A 17,419-nucleotide genomic window follows, 5' to 3' on the forward strand; every position below is an offset into this window, starting at 1 on the left:
CACCGGTAAGCCCATGCCCACTCCGAATGCTGCTTGTGACTAGCCAACATCCCCAGGAAGCCATACCCTCAACTCTGTTTGCCTTCCTTGATTTAGGAAAATTGTGGTGAACAGGCCAGTACGGCTACCGCTCCCCCACATGCTGCTTCCTGACTCAGCCCATTTGCTGCCTCACATCCTGACCTTGTAAGGCCAACCCACACCTGGTCGAGTACGCTAGGTCTTATCAAATCTTCCTTGCCGGCTACTCATAGCGCCATAGAGCCTCCCTCACCGCAGCACTTTCTTCAGCCATTTCCTCTCTCCCCCTGCACTTAATACTCATAAGGCTTTATCTACAGCCTTAACTTCACCATTCTTATAATTTAAACAAGCGAAACCTAACACATGAAACCTACCCTATGCTGACTACAGGACCACAGCGTGACCTACACTGCCTTATCCCGGTGGCAAAAACTCCAACTGCCAAGAAACCCAGCGACAAACTGTGAATGATCCAATCCCCATCCTGAACTCAGGTCTGCAAGATGTGTGGGGATGGCATATCTCAGACAGTACAGAACATGGCTTCCCTTTACTGCAAAATGCCTTCTTTGCTCTAGTCACAGCACTTCAAGCGGCTCTGCTTTCCAACTGGTAAGATTGAAAAAAGTCCTGATAGAAAGTGCATCTGTCTAGAGCTCCAATGGTTTCTCAAGTTGCATTAATTTGCTTTTGTTTAAATAAATACTGAATATATGATGTACCTGAACATAGATATACATAGTCTGTTGTATGGTCAGCACACCATTTATTGCCTTGTTTTCTTTCATAAACCTGTTCAGATGACAAGTGTATTAAATTGCGTACCAGCCAATAAAGACGAAGAACTAGTCAGTAAGTAAAAGGTAGTGAAATTGTTTTTATACAATTAAAAAAAGGATGCATTTGTTGGAGAGAAAATCATATCCAAAACTTTTAACCCAAATTATGACACATTCTGAAAGACAAATAATAAACGTGCACCAGCTACACCTTTTAGAAAATATGATTAAAAACAAAAGGATTTAGTTACTGCATTGTAAAAGCATGCAGATAAAGATTTTGACTAAATTATCTTTCATACAAGTACTATAGACTGATTTATTAATTTAAAAAGTATTATTTTCATTAACGTGAATTAGAAACGTGTAAATATTGAAGTCTCACGTTATGGAGTTTATTTCTAATCATTATCATTTTCACTTATATGTATTACTAACGAGTTTATAAAATGTTATGAATAATCCGATTTATGAAGGTGAACCCTACTAAAATCTACCAATAATGTGTGGAAACATGTGCTCCGAAATAACAAAAGAAAAGTAGGTGTGACACATTCCTAATTAATGATGCTTCCTTGAAACTGTCATAGATTGTATTTTATACATCTACTAATGTTACACAACTTTAATGAAAACTTAAAACGTAATTTTGAATATGTTTACACGTTAGTACATCGAAAAGTAGTAATGCATCATACTGACAAGTATTATTTGTTACTACACTAAATGATTTTAAGTGCATCAGAGTTATGCTAGAATCATGACATCTTCATATTTCCTATGAATGTATTCTTAATAATGGGGATATTTTAATTTATATTAGCACAATTTAATGTAGGCCAAACTGCATACATGAAGTTTCTTGGCCTGCTGAATCTATTGTTCGTGAGAGAATTCCTCAATATAACAAATAGCGTGAAACAGTGTTTTCTTTTCTTAGTTCCATGTACTGAATTAAATACTTTGCCACATTTTCTGACACAATATAAACAGCTGCCTGGGAAACTGTCCTATTGAACTTGCTCATGTGCTCTTGCTAAAGAATCATTGTTCCAACGTTCCACTTATTGGATTATTTAAGGACTGCGTAATTGTACCACTTAATTATCTACATTTTGTGTCTTCTTTATGTTGCATGACACCCATCCTATATGAACTGACCAATGGACTGAGTGGTCTGACCAAATGAGGTGATTCCAGGAGGTGTCACCCCGGAACTTTAAGAATATAATATTGCTTAATGAGAGTAGGGGAGAAGAGAACCTTTGCGGACTGGTGAACTGACTGCCTAATGAACTAGCAAACACACTGCGAGTGTTGGATGAACTGCCAGTTATTCCCTTACTATCGCTGACAGAGATTTGCGGAACTTCCATTTAATCGTTGACTTGCCTGATGCAGATTCACCTGCCTTCCTTTTCTGGACTGACGCATATGCATATGGTGGTCTCTTCCCTTCTGGGAGACGGCTTGAACTGGCCTGTTCCATGTCCCTTCCTGAACTCTTGAGCTTTGGTATATCTTCTTTGACTCTGGAAATATGCTGATGCGTTTAAAAATGTACTTAACTCTGGATAAACTATAGTAAGTATTTTCATATTGCCTCAGCTAACTTAGTTATTTCTATCCAAATGAATGTGCATTCTTAATCCTGTTAATCAATGATCAGAAAGTGTTATAGTAGAGAGATTTCTGAGCATCAAATTCTAATATTATTCTGCATTGCTTGAACAGAGCTTAAAGTGTGTATTATTTTTGCTCACCTACATTTCTTTAGGAGATTTTGGCTTGCTGTAGTAATTCTTTACCTTTTTAGAATTGTATTCAGAGTAATTTACATGAGCTTAATTTCTAGTTTGTAGTTCAGGCATCCAATTTCTGGTCCGCATTGGATGACTGCTGGATCCCTTATATCCAACCCCTCTTGCCACAAAACAAGGTCCATCAGAGGACCACGGGAGTGATATGATAATATAACAACAGCAAAACCATAGTTCAATGATGTTGGGCCCAGTAAACACTACACTTATTCCGTGTACGAAGTAGAACCTACAGCTGACAATATTCAACATCATTAGAGGAATTCTTTTTTTTTACTTACAGGAAGGCCTGCTGCAGTCAGGCGTATTAAAACAAGAATCTTTGCAGAAAAACATCCTTTTTAATGAAACCCCAGCCTGCTCCTTCAAGAGCCAGAACATATACCACAACGCCAGCTGATTACGACATAATGTGCACAGAAAAGAGCTTTCATCAATCAATTGAGCAAAAGGCGTTTCACAAAGCAGCTTCTTTAAAAAAAAACGTCCTGTAGTGAGGACAGGAAGTCTTCGTTTGGCAAACAATAAGCATGTTGGTGCTATCTAGTGACCTGTGTGCAGATGCTCAACTTTAACAGTATTTTAAGAATATTTTCTTTAAACATTAAGCAATACAGTTCTAAATAGCGTAAAATGTGTCGGGCACAATCAGCTTCATCACTATAATATCCATGGCTGTCATTTAGAGGTTTCCATTATGGCTTTTATAGTATCTCATGCAAATCCTCAACCTAAAAGACTCAGCCTGGTACCTCTGCACCGTAGCTCCTGGGGAGCACCTGTTATGTCTTGTCTTGCACTGTATCCAATTTCACTGTACTCCAGTGCAAAGCGCAAGCACCAGAAGCTAATATCGCACAAAAGTAGTTTCTGGGTGGCAGGCCAAACTATGTAGTCAGCCATTGTTTTCACTATTACATACATATTACATGTTTCATTTCTGACATGAATTATTGGGTTCTAAATTAATAGGACAGGATACAACTCAATAGGTACCACTGACTTCCAATAATAAAGGCAGCATCTTCGACAGGTTACAGGGTGCACTTACAAGGTAAGAGCTAAAAGAACAATGTTCAGAAGGAAGATAGCGAGGCTCTGTCATTTTTCACACTGGGGCCAATGAGAGGGTTGAGCCTAGATGCTCTCTTTTATTCAGACTATATCAACAGCACAATTTGTTAATATATCACAATGCATGTCGTCAATAGATTCATTCCAGAAGGAGGCCAGCCAGGCACTTCCCCCTTCATAGAATGGCGTTCCAACCTGGAAAGATTCAGGCAGCATACACTGCTGGGTGTGCCACCTAAGGTGCGGCTCACTAGTGGATGGTTTATTTCGTCACATGTTCATTGGCACTATTAACTGGCAATAAATGCCTCAGCATGTCAGCTAAGAAGGGGGAGGGGGTGGTACATGAGACCCCTTGGCAAGACATCAAGGTGTGGGATTGGCTCCGGTTCGTTTTCATTTCATAGTCCAGGTTCTTAACCACCAAATATAGTCGGTCACGGGAGTCCATGAAGGCTGGAGATTATGTAATCAAGCACAACATATCGGCTCACTGGTTGAACTTTGTAGTAGCATTACTCAGCACTGGGGCACCCAACATAGCACCCTCGCAGTCTCCTATTGCCAAAAACGACAGGGAGCTACAGAAAGCATGAAATCATTGGGGTATTTATGCCCTACCTGAGAATCCTTGAAGGCCAGCAGAAATATTGACAGTCTCCGCAGCTAACCAGGGGTTGGCTTGTATTTGGTACCCCGGCAGCCAGAGGGGAAAGGCTCAAGTGGGAACAGCTGCCATTACTATGTGGGATGGCACTTGATGCTGGGAGAATCCCAGTCCTGCTTAAACTCAATATAAAGGTCGTGCTTGACTCTGTATGAGAGAAATTTTGATTTTAACCTCCTTTGCAGTTATCAAATTGTGTATTGGGCGTTGAAAGTAAACCGAGCCTGCATATTCTAATGTACTCCTCTTGGGGAGAATGAGACATGCTCCCCACCACTCCTCAAACTGTCTGGTCAAAGGCAATCATTTTCTGAGTAGAGTCCAATATTCAATCCACACACCCTTTAGCCACAATGTCTGCCCCTTTCCTAAGCTGCCCTAACATTGCAGTGCCCTTATACAGCAAATTGCTGCCAAGGGCCTTCTCATCCAGAGGATGCTGGAGTGTTTGCAATGCAAGTGGATTTTAGAACGTGTGAGGAAATGCTTACCAGTGACCTTCTCGCTCTGTGGTGGAAAGAATGCCAAATAATTTTAACTAAAAACAAATAAGAGGCAAGTATCTCATCTCTCTTCATGAGAGTTTCAAGTTGGTACGGGACAGGTTAGAGGGAGCGCTTGACCTGCTTGTGGTCCAAGCCTTCTCCACCCACCTCAGGGTTGCCCACTGTTTTACGTAATTGCAGGTGGATATAGGGCCGGTTCGAGGAAGGGCAGATCTGCTGATGGTTCAGCCCTACTAGTCCTACCTCAGGAGTAGCCCATGGTTTCTATAAAAGTAGAAATACAGCTGAACTAAGTTTATCGCTGTTAACATTAAGCCTTTTTCAAGCTATTGTACTAACTTGTCAAATTGGATTTGGCATTCAAGAAGTTCTGATTTGCGGGACTAAATACTTGTTGACTTCTCAATAGTGCTCGAGGGGAGATAAGACGAGTGGCGCCCATGTCATTTGAATAGATGCTGTCTTTTACCTGGTCTTTCTTTTTGAGGGGCCTCTTGTTCCTCCACCTTAATGACATTGTGTCCCAGCCATGCTCCCTCTTGGGTGTTCAAGTCTATTTTCTCTCCACATTTACGCCAATTGTGAATTAAAGAATGGAAATCCACAGCTGTCCCATTAGAGGTCCCTCAGCTAGCCATGATCTTGCCAGCTCCTTGGGACGCTGTCACTGATGCCTCACAATGGATGCTCCAGCTTGCATAGAAACCGTGCTGGGTCATCCTCATGTCCTGCTAGAGGAAAAGGACCATGTAGAGACCAAATCATACCATCAACTACCTTCTGTGATCATTCACCTGCACCACAGAGAACATCTGCAAGCCATTACTCTGGCCTTCCCCATGTACCATATTCATAAAATGCCATACGGCAAATTTTCAGGATTGCATCAATTAATAGAAAGCTAGGCAGATAGCTTAAATACTTACGTATGATGATGTCTGCCCTGGCCAACTTGCTTTGTAAAATAAGGACAAGTTACTTACACCTGTGCTCCTCTGGCAATTCACTTTGGCTTCATCCACTGGCACAAGACTCTACCATCCTACACTTCTGTCTGTGCCAGACCACATACTGTCAATCTTGTCACCATACAGCACAGCAGATGGGCAGTTGCCTGATACTGTTAAGGGTGCACCCAAAGACAGTGAGAGTGTGGTCATGCATCCAAGTCACACATACAACTGTAGTTCAGATCAGAACACCCCGAAAAGATACACTGCAGTCAAAAACAGGAGCAACTGCACCAGTTCTGTAGTACACTACTCCCAATGAAACTGCAGAGAACTATCTGGATCTGATGTACTTCGCAGAGGAGCAATCAGGCACAAGTTTTAGGCTCAAATAGGAGCTTCTTGGTATGCGTGATGTCTGAAGTTGATACCCAAGTCCCACTTTGCTGGTGAAAATGTCAAGAAGATGCACACAGACACTAGTCACATAATCAAAAAACAAAAAAACTGCAAAAGTTTCATGAAACCTTCTGCAAGGATGCCTTATTAGAAAAGTGCTGCAACCTACCAGAAAGGCAATTGGAGGTCCCAGATAGCATACTAAAATTCCCATCAGCAGTGCCACAAATGGCCATACTACCTAACAAGACACCATCTTTAACAACTGTTAGCTCTCTGAATGCAGAGATCCCTTCCTTCCTCCCGACTCAGTGCCTTCAACAGGCAAGTATTAGAAATTGGGTTATTAGATGCGGGGTTTGGAAGCCCCACCCAAGAAATAAACACAATCTTTCTTAGGGTGAACCACAAAAGTCACCAACTAAACCTGTGCTTAACTCTGGGAGCTTGACACAAAGCAGTCAGGTGTAACTTGAAGGCAAACCAATTTAGAAAAATTAGAGACAACAAAGCATCAAGAAACACAATGTGCCACTCAAGTTTATCTGGTCATGGTAGACCGGGGGGAAGTCACAAGTTCAGGCCGACCGCAATCGAGCACGGGTCAGATACAGGGACCAGGTTAGTCCAGCTGAAGAGTTACCTTCTCAAAGTCCACGCAAAGTGTTACGTTTGCTGGGGCTGCAAGGAGGGGGCTTGAGGAGCTGATAGAGCATCACAGAAAGGCATCACTCTAGCACGAAGAGCCGGTAGTTGGAGCTTCACTTCGTGGCTCGTCATGGATATCCCTGTCAGCGCGATGAGGCTGGCCTCTTGTCGGCCATTACGGCTGGTTGCTGTCCTCAAGAAAAGCAGATCTTGCTTGAGGTTCGCATTGCGGGCAGTTGAACCACAGCATGAAGATGTCACTTGGCTGTCTCAAGGAGCCCAAAACATATGTAACTTCACCTTTTCTTCAGGATCAGTTCTCACTGATGCCAAGGGTCCACTACCTTGTGGGCACCTTTTAGGGATCAGTACTCTCTTCAGCAGTTACAGGAAGGCCTTTGGGCCTGAACCCCCACACCCAAGTCAGACTTCCCTTCAGAATCGATAGGGTAGTCCCCTTTCAGTATGTGTCCTAACATTTATGGTGAAGGCGGAAGGGAAAACCAAATAGTGAAAATGGACTGTCGTTAGTTTGTGCAGGATGGACCAGAGGCAGCCCGGCAAACTGACAAATCAAGAAGCGAATGTGTGCCATGGACTAACCAATCCCTGCCCTTAAGAGGGGGTGAAAAGGAAAGGGAGGATGCTGAACGGGGGTATGTCAATGGAGAAGACGCAGCAGAAAGGGAATTCGCCCAGAGAAACACTGCCCAGAAAGACGCCGTCAAGAAGCACACCCACACAGGAGAAGCCGAAGACGAGGGAACCCGGGGCGAGTGGAGCAAGGAGTGGTGGTCCCCGGAAGACGCGTTGGAGCCGCCGTAACTCAGGAGAGTTGCGGCCCGTGGCGGTACATGAATACAAAGAGGGAAAACAAGTGGAGGAGGAATGGGAGGTGTGTTGCTGAACTGAGCTTTGCATAAACGTGCCAGATAAAACTTCCTTTGGGGTGGGTTTATCATTGCAGCTTTCTTTTTCCCTTTTTATTTTCCTTCACGTTTCTCCTTTGCACGGGCTGAAGCTATCCTAGGGTAGTGTGGAGTAGGGTCTGTCAACTAACATTCGAATGACGGACTGTGTGTTTTTTTAAGGAAAGACTTGATTTCTCTTGCACGAGTGCTTCCACGGTGGTGAGGTGAAGGGTTCTTACGCTAGAGCAACACAGGGCTATAACGATACTTACAGTTCCATTCTCTCCCTTGTTCCACCCCTCAACAAGCCTCCTGGGACCTTCTCCTGATACCAGAACGCCTAGAGGGAACCACCCACAAGAAGAGGAATCTCGTGCAGGAATTCTACTCACCTAGTGCCTTTACCCGAGACTGAACCCCCAAGTTTTGATATTATTTGGAGAAGAGCTCCTATTGGTATACTTTGAACTGTTAAGTTGGGAATAAAAGCCCTTCAAACATTGCACACATACGGCATCATCACTTCTGTTTCCGCCCATCCCTCACACAGGACCCTTGTATCCCTGTAATTCACACAGGGGGTCAGTCAGTCATCTGACCCTTGGTGTCAGAGGCAAGCCGGTCCAATCTTTCTTCTCCAGACAGCAAGGCAGTCCTTCCAGTAGCAGGGCAGTCCTAATTCTAAATCTTCCAAATGTTCAAGAGTGTTCAGTTCTTCCCCTTCCCCTAGGTTTGGCTCCAAACTGTCTAGGGCAACAAAAGGCTGGACAGGCCTAGTATCAGGTTCCTATGAGTAAGCTACAGGCAGAGCCCTTTGACGTGTAATCAGGGCAGGGGACAGCTCCTCCTTAGCCATCCTGTCAGGTAGACCCACTCTCTTCACACCTAGCCCTTCTTTGTTCCTATATCTGGAAGCATTAGACAAACCCCATCAGCAGAGCCATTCACAGTCTTGTACCCAAGACACTGGCAGAAAGGCACATTTGGTTTGGGGCAAAAAATTGCCAACATTCTAAAAGTGTCATTTTCAAAATTGAAACTTAAAATTCAACTTCACTATTAAAGAGGCTTTTAAATTATAATTTGTGTGAGTGTAAACATCTTATCTCTATCTGCTCTCAGTCTGCAATTTGCACGTAATAAATTTAGCAAGGTTAACCCAGTGTTAGTCAATGTAAGAGATAGGCTTTACAACAGTGAAAACGACTTTATGAGCTTCTCACTGTCAGGACATGTAAAACGTAAACTCATATGCGACACTTTTTATATGCCTTGTACCCTACCCTATGGGTGACTTGTAAGTTTTAGAAAGAACAATTTTGGCCTGGGTGATGTTGTATTTTACCAGGTCGAAAAGTCTGCATTGGCACACTTGAGACATATTTTACAGTGCTAAATCAGTGGGTGGCACAATGGGGGCTTCAGCACACTGGCAGTATTTAATTTACAGGCCATGAAGTACTATTTACTAGGGACTTAAAAGTAAATCAAATATGCCAATTAGGTCTAGGCCAATTACCATGTTCAAAGGAGAGTTAACAGTTACTGTGTTAAAAGGAGAGAGCGCAAGCACTTTAGCTGGGACAGAATGTGCAGAGTCCTAAAAGCCAACAAAATTGAATTCAGTCAGAGTGGGAGTGAAGGCAAAAAGTTTGGGAGAATACCACGCCAATTATGTCAGGTTGAACAGCACAGATCTTAATTTTAGCAACCGCAGGCCAAATGTGGGTGCTGGTGCATCAATACTTCTAATCCTAAAGTGAAAAGAAAATGGATCTTGGGATGCATTAAAAAATAAACCTCTGTCTGGCAGAAGGAAAATACCAACCAATAACCTCTTAGGACTAAGCACTTGAAAAGGTGTAAATGGATCCACTTACAATAACTGGATTAACAATAAGGCTGCATTTTCATTGGACGTTCAGAGAACAACTTGCCAAGCGAAGCATTTAGAAGGAAATTTCTCAACTCTGCAAATTACTGTGGACGCCCTGTTTTCCCTGAACTATCCAGAATACCCTTATCTCTCTCCCTAATTCCTCCATGCCTTGTTCAATACTTTCAAGCCCTGAAATACTGATGTTTACTCACTCAAGACTTTTTCCCCAAATCCTGATCTCACCTCAACATGTGAGCTGGATTCAGAAAAATGGTCTGTGCTCCGTCCACCTTCAACTGCCTATGGTGCCTTTTCCCCACCTTGCAACATTCATTCCTTACCCATCTCATCCTTTCCACTTTTAGTAGACATTATGCTGTAAGGTTATGCTTTCCTTGTTGTGATGTGCATTCTTTAATGTATTTTGTACTGTTGATGTCTTATTTCTTTTGTGTGTTTGTTGTATTTTTCTCTGATGCACCAAAGGGCCATAGCCAAAGCATGTTGAATACAAATGTTGCTCTGGAATTATGAGTGAGTGCCAGTGTGTCACCATCGAGTAACAAGAGTTTATCTGTTAGGATGCAGGCGCCTCATAGGACATTTATGCAACATGCGATGAAGGACAGCACAGACTTTGTAGATCATCACTGGCTTTGAAGGTATGACAAATGTGTGAGTAGGATAGGGGCAGGAATTGAGTGGCCATATGCTTTTTTATGTGGTATACTGGGTTAATGTTCTTTGATAGGTCATATTAATGCCCAGCCATATGTATTGCCTGGAGAACCAAGAGAGTGGCATACGAGTATGTTGTGGGGGTGCCCTGACAAGCTGAGACAGGTAACAGTGGCAGCTTACATTTATCATTCTTGGCAACCAATTGCCAAATGTTTTTGGCAGTCCACACCTGGGAATCTTGCAAGAGGAATTATGCAATCAAACAAGTCAACTTGTCCACGATCTTATCCATTTGCCCTGATCCTGCTTCTGTATAAAGCTCAAGGTTGAGATTAGTGTGTATGACCTAATGCAGTCCAATACTGTACAGGCCAAAATAATTCTGGACACTCTTCTGGGGGCATAAAAACATGCATCCAGTGTGATCCATGAACCTAAGAAGCCAGTTCACTAGTCTGAAATTCTGTCATATAGGTTGTCTTACTTGCTATGTCGAACAATTTGTAAGGTCATGTAGTGGTACATCAAAAAAGAGTCAGACGATATAGGACGAGAGGATAGACTCTGTCATCTGCTTGGAAAAGATATTCATTAATTGTTAGAAATGGAGTTACTGGTTGAGCGGGGTGAAACCCTACTCAAGCAACAACCACAGTCCTTGTCAGGATAAAGTTACAAGCAACACTAAATTAACATGTGTTCAACCCTCAAGTAGCTTGGCACGGAGCAGTCAAGCTTAACTCAGAGGCAAAGTAAAGTATTTGCTGTGACATTTCAAACAGTAACACAGTGAAAACACACCACAAATGGACCCCACACCAAATTATAAAAATAGAGCATTTTTCTTAAAGCAAGACCAGAACAACAGAATTTCAATCAGTAGGACCAAAACTATACACATTTAAAGGTTTCATTAAAAATTGCGCCATAATGCCAACTGTAGATATCTGTTTTCGCAGGACCAGGACAAAGTCACAACTTCAGGCTGATCGTGACAAAGTATGTGCCAGCTACAGGGACCCTATTAGGCTCGCTGAGCAAAGTACCTTAAATGCTGGTTTGCGGAGTATTGCGAGGGTCTGCATCAAAGATACATTGCGCAGCTGAAGCAAGGCACCGGTCTGAGATGCAGCGCGGCTATAGAGCAAGGTCCTGCATCGTCATCGTGGATCCCGTTGACGAGGACTTGTGATGTGAAATCTGACGTTGAGGACGTGTAGCACAGTTGGGGGCGATGCGTCCGTTCCGAGGAGCTGAGATGCAGAGTCTGGTGTTTTCATCGAGGCTGCCATCTATGAGGGATGCAAGGTCCTTAGCGGAGGATGCATCGCGCAGCAGCGGTTGCGATGAGGTGGAAGGCTGTTGTGATGCGGGTCTTTGTGACTGAGAAGTTCCACGCAGTGGTGCGTCAATTCTGCTTGGGGTTGCACCGAGTAGCAGAAAAGATGCATCAGTTCTGCTTGATCCACAGAGATTGTCAGAGCCTTAGGCCCACTTCTAAGAGTCCAGAACTGGGGTGGCACTAATTGGCAGGGTAGGCTCACAGATGACAGAGTCCAGGTGCCGGGGTCAAGGTTGTTGGAGCCTTCTGTCCCTGAGGCTGAAGTGAGGATGCCAGCCAACTAGCCCTTGGAGTCACTCTGGTGGTCGTCTGTTCAAGAGATGCAGGTCCAGTCCTTCTCACCCAGCCAGGAGGGCAGACAGCAGCAGTTCAGTACTACAGGGCGGCAGTCCTTCAGAGCAGCAGAGTTGCAGCACTTTCAACAGCACAGAAGCAGTGACGGCTGGCACGGATCGTGGTGGCGGGTGGGAGGAGTAAAGTAGGTGTAAGAAAAGAAAGAAAAACAGAAAGCAACTTACGTTATTGCTGTGTCTCTCCCACATCATCTCTCCTCCTCATCCGGGATGAACAGAAAGCAGGAAGCACCCAGGCTCCCCTGAGCTAATCATAACACTGCAATGCAGTGTTGTGATTGGTTCGAACACCGTGGTTCAGCGCTCAGCCTGGAAATTGGGGGCCTGGGCATGTTCTCCACCCAAGCTGTAATGCAGCCTGGGTGGAGAACAGGCTAAGTACGCATGACACTTTGGCCTGACAGGGACGGCCAGCCAAAGCGTCAATCGCACTTACAGAGTGCCCACCGCTCCTCCCCTGACCTGCTCTGTGAGAAGAGCAGACCCGTCCCGCAAAGACGCAGCAGTAGGAACAAATAAAATGATAATAACATCATGTTATAATCATTTTATTTTTCCTTTCTTTCACTCCTACTAAGCAGTGGGGGGGGGGGGGGCTTAGCGGAGGAGTCGCCACTGCACAGAAGTACTTCTTCCTGGCAGAGTATCCACAAGTTTAGAAGTGTACTGAAGAAGATGTGTCTGCAGTCCAGTATTTAAACCCAGTGCCACTTTCTGTGGAAGGAGGTGATAAGCATCAAGAGGCTTCCCTTTGAAGTCCCCAGGCAGCCTGCCTTCCCTGTCCTAGCTCCACACTAATTACAGGGGTGTGTGCAGCCCTTTGTGTGGAGGCAGGACACAACGTATTCAAGTGAAAGTAGAATTGTGGCCAGCTTCGCCCTCCGATCCTGCCAGTAATGTCCCACCTAAGCTCTGTATTGTGTGTGTCTGTGTAGAAGGAATACACAAAACCCAGCTGTCAGCTACACCCAGTCATGTGATGCAAGGACAGGCTACAGGCACTAAACGTCTAAAACAGAAAAATGCCAACTTTCTAAAAGTTGCATTTTCAAAATTGTTATTTGTTGGACCTAGCCCTTTTTGCAGGATTATGCTCAAACTTTTTGCCTTCTTTCTCCTATTTTTCTGGCCTTCTTTTTGTTGGTTTTTGTAAGTCCCTTGTAAGTGGTATCCCATATACCCAGGGCCTGTAAATTACATGCTACAAGTGGACCTGCAGTGCTGCTTGCACCACCCACAGAAGTAGCCTTACAAACCTGTCTCAGGCCTCCCACTGCAGGTTCTGTGTGTGCAGTTTACTGGCACATTGACTTAACATTTAAAACTACTTGCCAAGCCTTAAACTCCCCTTTTGCTACGTATAGGTCACCCCAAATGTTGGCCCTGGGTAACCGTATGTGCAGGGTGCTGTGTAAGTAAAAAGTAGGACATGTGTTTTTATTGTGTGACATGTCCTAATACTGACAAACAACCGATTTTGTTTTTCCTTGCTGTGACACCTACTCCTTTCATAGGCTACCATTGGGAATTCTCTTATAAGTGGTAATTCCTGATCTGAAAGGAGTAGCGTTGCCATGTTTATGTTTAGAATGTTAGTAATAAATCCTGCTTACTGGTGTATTTGGATTTTACATTACTATTATAGATATGCTACTTTTAGAAAGAGGGCATTTCTTTGTGCTTATGACTCTTTGTGCTTGGCAGCCTGACTCCAACCACGTCTGGGCCTGGTTGACAGCTACACTTCATGCATACTTTCCAGACAACCATCACACAGGAAGGGTTGGGTGTGACATGGTTACATCTGCCTACTGATAGTCATCCTGGGCTGGGGGAGAGGGAGGTGGGGCACGCTTACATTTGTATAGGCTGAATCCTGTCCTCACACAAAGGGATGATTTACCCCCTGGTGATGTCTGGAGCCAGGGCTGAGGTTGAAAGGGAGTGTTGTGTATTTCTAAGGTTTCTTTTGAAGTGCCCCCTAGATCAAAGACATTTTTTAATATAAGTACAGAGGCTTTGACCCCATGTTTTCAGAGCACTTTGGATCTGGAACTGAACCTCTAGCAGGGCTGCTGCGCTGCTTAAACGACTCAACTGGACTGCTTTTCTGCTTGTTGCCCATTTGCTTGCTGTTCTTTGATGCTGGCTCTACTTATTGCACATTACCAGAGGACTGCTGGGATTTTCAGGAAAAACTGCCGCTAAGCTATCTTCCCTTTGTGCTGGCCTGCTGCCTGCTCTCCTCCTTCATCCCAAGTGTTCTCCCAGGAGCTCCAGCGCATTTGGAGCTCTGTGTCCTACTCTTGGCTTCTCTTGAACCAGCATGTGTTGAAGCACTCCATATTTACCAAAGTCAGCACATTCAGAGCATTCTGCTGTTTCCTTACACTTAGCGTATGGTGAGCTCATTATCTTCCTCCCAAAATCAGTGCAGGTTAAATTACTGGTGTCTTCCCGGCCATTCGGACACTCTCCAGTACCTCTGGGGCTAAACCAGGGACCTGCTCTTCTCGCCTCTTTGTTTCAAGGCAGTCTCAGTCCAGCCCAGCTGAGCTGGCTAGTAGGGTGTAGCCTGGTAGCCCGCTCCCACCGACGGTGAAAGATCACCCTGTGCGGCCTTGGAGAGGTCACCATCATGGCCCGAATATCCCAAAGGAAAAAGTATTGTGTGAGGCTGCAACAGGGGCACAGCCATCCTGCGCTCCTTCGCAGGTGGCCCGACCCCTTCTGACAATGGTGGCGCTTGTCTAGCAGCTGCCTATGCATTCCAGGGTAGCTGCCATTCACCTTGTGGTGCGGAGGACCCAGTGAGGTCTCCCTGCGGCAGCCTGAAGTGTGTGCCCCTGTGTTGGCACATACCTGGGGGGGTGCCTAGATGCAGCATTTGCTTTCTCTGTCCCACTGGGGACATACCTAGAAGTCTTGTGTCCCGTCTAATTGCCTTCCCGGTCCTGAGGGGCCATAATCAGTTGTACATGGGTGCCTTCGCAGCACAAAGGGGAGCACCTGTATCATTTGAAGCACCGTGATTTATGAGCACTATGTATTTGATGTGAACATATCTTCAAAAGTATTGATGTGATTTACGATCAACGGGTCAATTTCTGGCTAATGTCCCTCGTTTCAAAAAAGCCAGGATGGGCGGCCGCTCATTTGGTGTTTTGCAGCAAGCCTTTGGAACACACTGCCTGTTAGTATTCATTCTATTCCTGATTTGCTGCCGTTCAGAAAGGCTGTGAAAACATTTTTGTTTCCTCTGGCTTAATGGTTTTTGCGGCTGGTTACCACGCGGCTTGTGTTATGTCACCTGATCCTTTATAGCGCCGGGACGCCACTTGGCTGCGGCATCTGTGCGCTTTACAAATATAAATAACATAACATAACATAACATAACAAGTCATTGGGGACTTTTTGGAAGCAGGATAACAAGTACTACCTTTACATCTACATATCTTGAAAAGTATACCTTATGGTTCATGTAATTTCAGTGCACAGTACTGATAATTCATGTTTTTGTTTCATAGCCTGATGTGATGAAATGTCATTTAGGATCTTGCATTGTAGGACAATGGGTATTAACTCAGCAATTACATAATATGCACAGTATTTATGATTCATGTCATGTTGGTCTAGGTGTTATGTACAATATACTATATTTTTATATAATCCTGTATGGAGTCTCTTTTGTGGTTCGTACATTGGGTTACTGGTCTGAGCGTGTTGCGTGAACACTTTGCACATTACCTCTAATGATAAGCCTGACTGCTCTGCGCTAAGCTACCAGAGGGTGAGCACAGGTTATCTTTGATGTGTAACTTACTTGCCCTGACTAGAGTGGGGAGTTCTGCGTGGCTTAGGTGCATACTCTTGCCAACCAGAAACTCCAACAGCAGAAGGGGGAGACTGTGTGGCAAAGGAGTTGGTACCATCATTTTGTTTGCAACGAGTATCTAGCAGAGGTGGCCAACCAAAATAGACTCCTTCCTTATATGAGAAGGAACACACAAAGAACTATATAATAGTGGTGACACAGGCAGTCAAGAATGGCTACGATAGAGATGGGGAGTTCTGAAACATATTGTCTTCATTTTTAAAGCAACTCAAGAGAAAGAGACATGAGATGTGATGAAAGGTGTGGTTAGGGTTTGAGATGGCTGATTCCCAGCAACTTGGTCATTTAATTAGGTCACGTCAGAGGAAGGCTTCTGGTGGGATGAATAAACCATGTTACCAAAAGTGGAGAACATGTATTATTTGGGAATGTACCTGGGATAGCTTCACTTTTATACTTCAATTCTCAATCACCTACTGTGTTTTAGTGTCTCCCTTAATGACACAAGTGGCATTAGAAATAGCATAACGCTGAGCACCAGTGAAGGTCTTTGTTCAGACACTAGCTGAATGTCTACTACAACAGCATTAGGCTGCACAGCAACGAAACCAGGAAGAGCATACTGACTGCCAATATTTCAGAAGCACAGTGAGTGCAAGATGCAAGGCAGATAGACTCTCAAGAACAAAAATAAGAAGCTGTAAAACAGCTCAGCGGCGTTAGGGATGGTGTAAGAGTATATACTAACATCCCACCCTCAGTCTGTAGAAGGTCAAACCAGTAGAGAACACTTTCTATCTCTACACACGGTCTACTAGATTGCAAATGTTATCAGCAATGCCTCCTGTACTGCGACGGAGACAATGATTTTGGTAAGTATGTGGATTTACAAATCGCATCAAATATAATTTTACTACGCTGTTTACTTGGAGACACATCTAAAGGTATGTTATTGTATTAACCCCTTCAGCGCGGCGCGGATTTCCGCGCGGTGCTGAAGGTTCTGAGCGCGGGCGGGGCCATGACAGAGCGGTTCCGTCATGCGCACAGCGCAACCGACGCTCATGACGGAACTGCTCCCTCATGAGCGTCGAAGGGGTTAAGGGTTCTGGAGACAAATGGGTAAAACCTTCTAAGATCATTCCTCTGAAGGAATCGCTACCGTTAGTCGCACCAAGGTGGCTACCACAAGGATTACCTTAAAGGATGCCTTGGATGTCACATCCTCCTATCAGTGCATAGGGAGCTGGAGGCCTTCATCACCAGGGATAAAGTTGCCTTTTTCTACTCATGAAACCCCCATGAACATGTCCTAGCCTAACAAAAGAAACAGATGTCTTTATGAGTGCCATTGAGCATGAGGCCCTAGGAAGTTAGGAAGAGGAATAAAAACGTGTTCTTCAGTTATGAGAATGCTTGTGTTCTGAAAAAAAAGAATGGGTATTTGCTGTGCTGGTACTCGGTTCCACCAAACGGCCCTCCCATGGATAAGTTTCAGCTCAAAAGACAACCACCACAAGCCTTAGTTGACAGTGGATGTTTACAAAGAGT

Source organism: Triturus cristatus, chromosome 12, assembly GCF_964204655.1.
Source record: "Triturus cristatus chromosome 12, aTriCri1.1, whole genome shotgun sequence".
Lineage (NCBI taxonomy): Eukaryota > Metazoa > Chordata > Amphibia > Caudata > Salamandridae > Triturus > Triturus cristatus.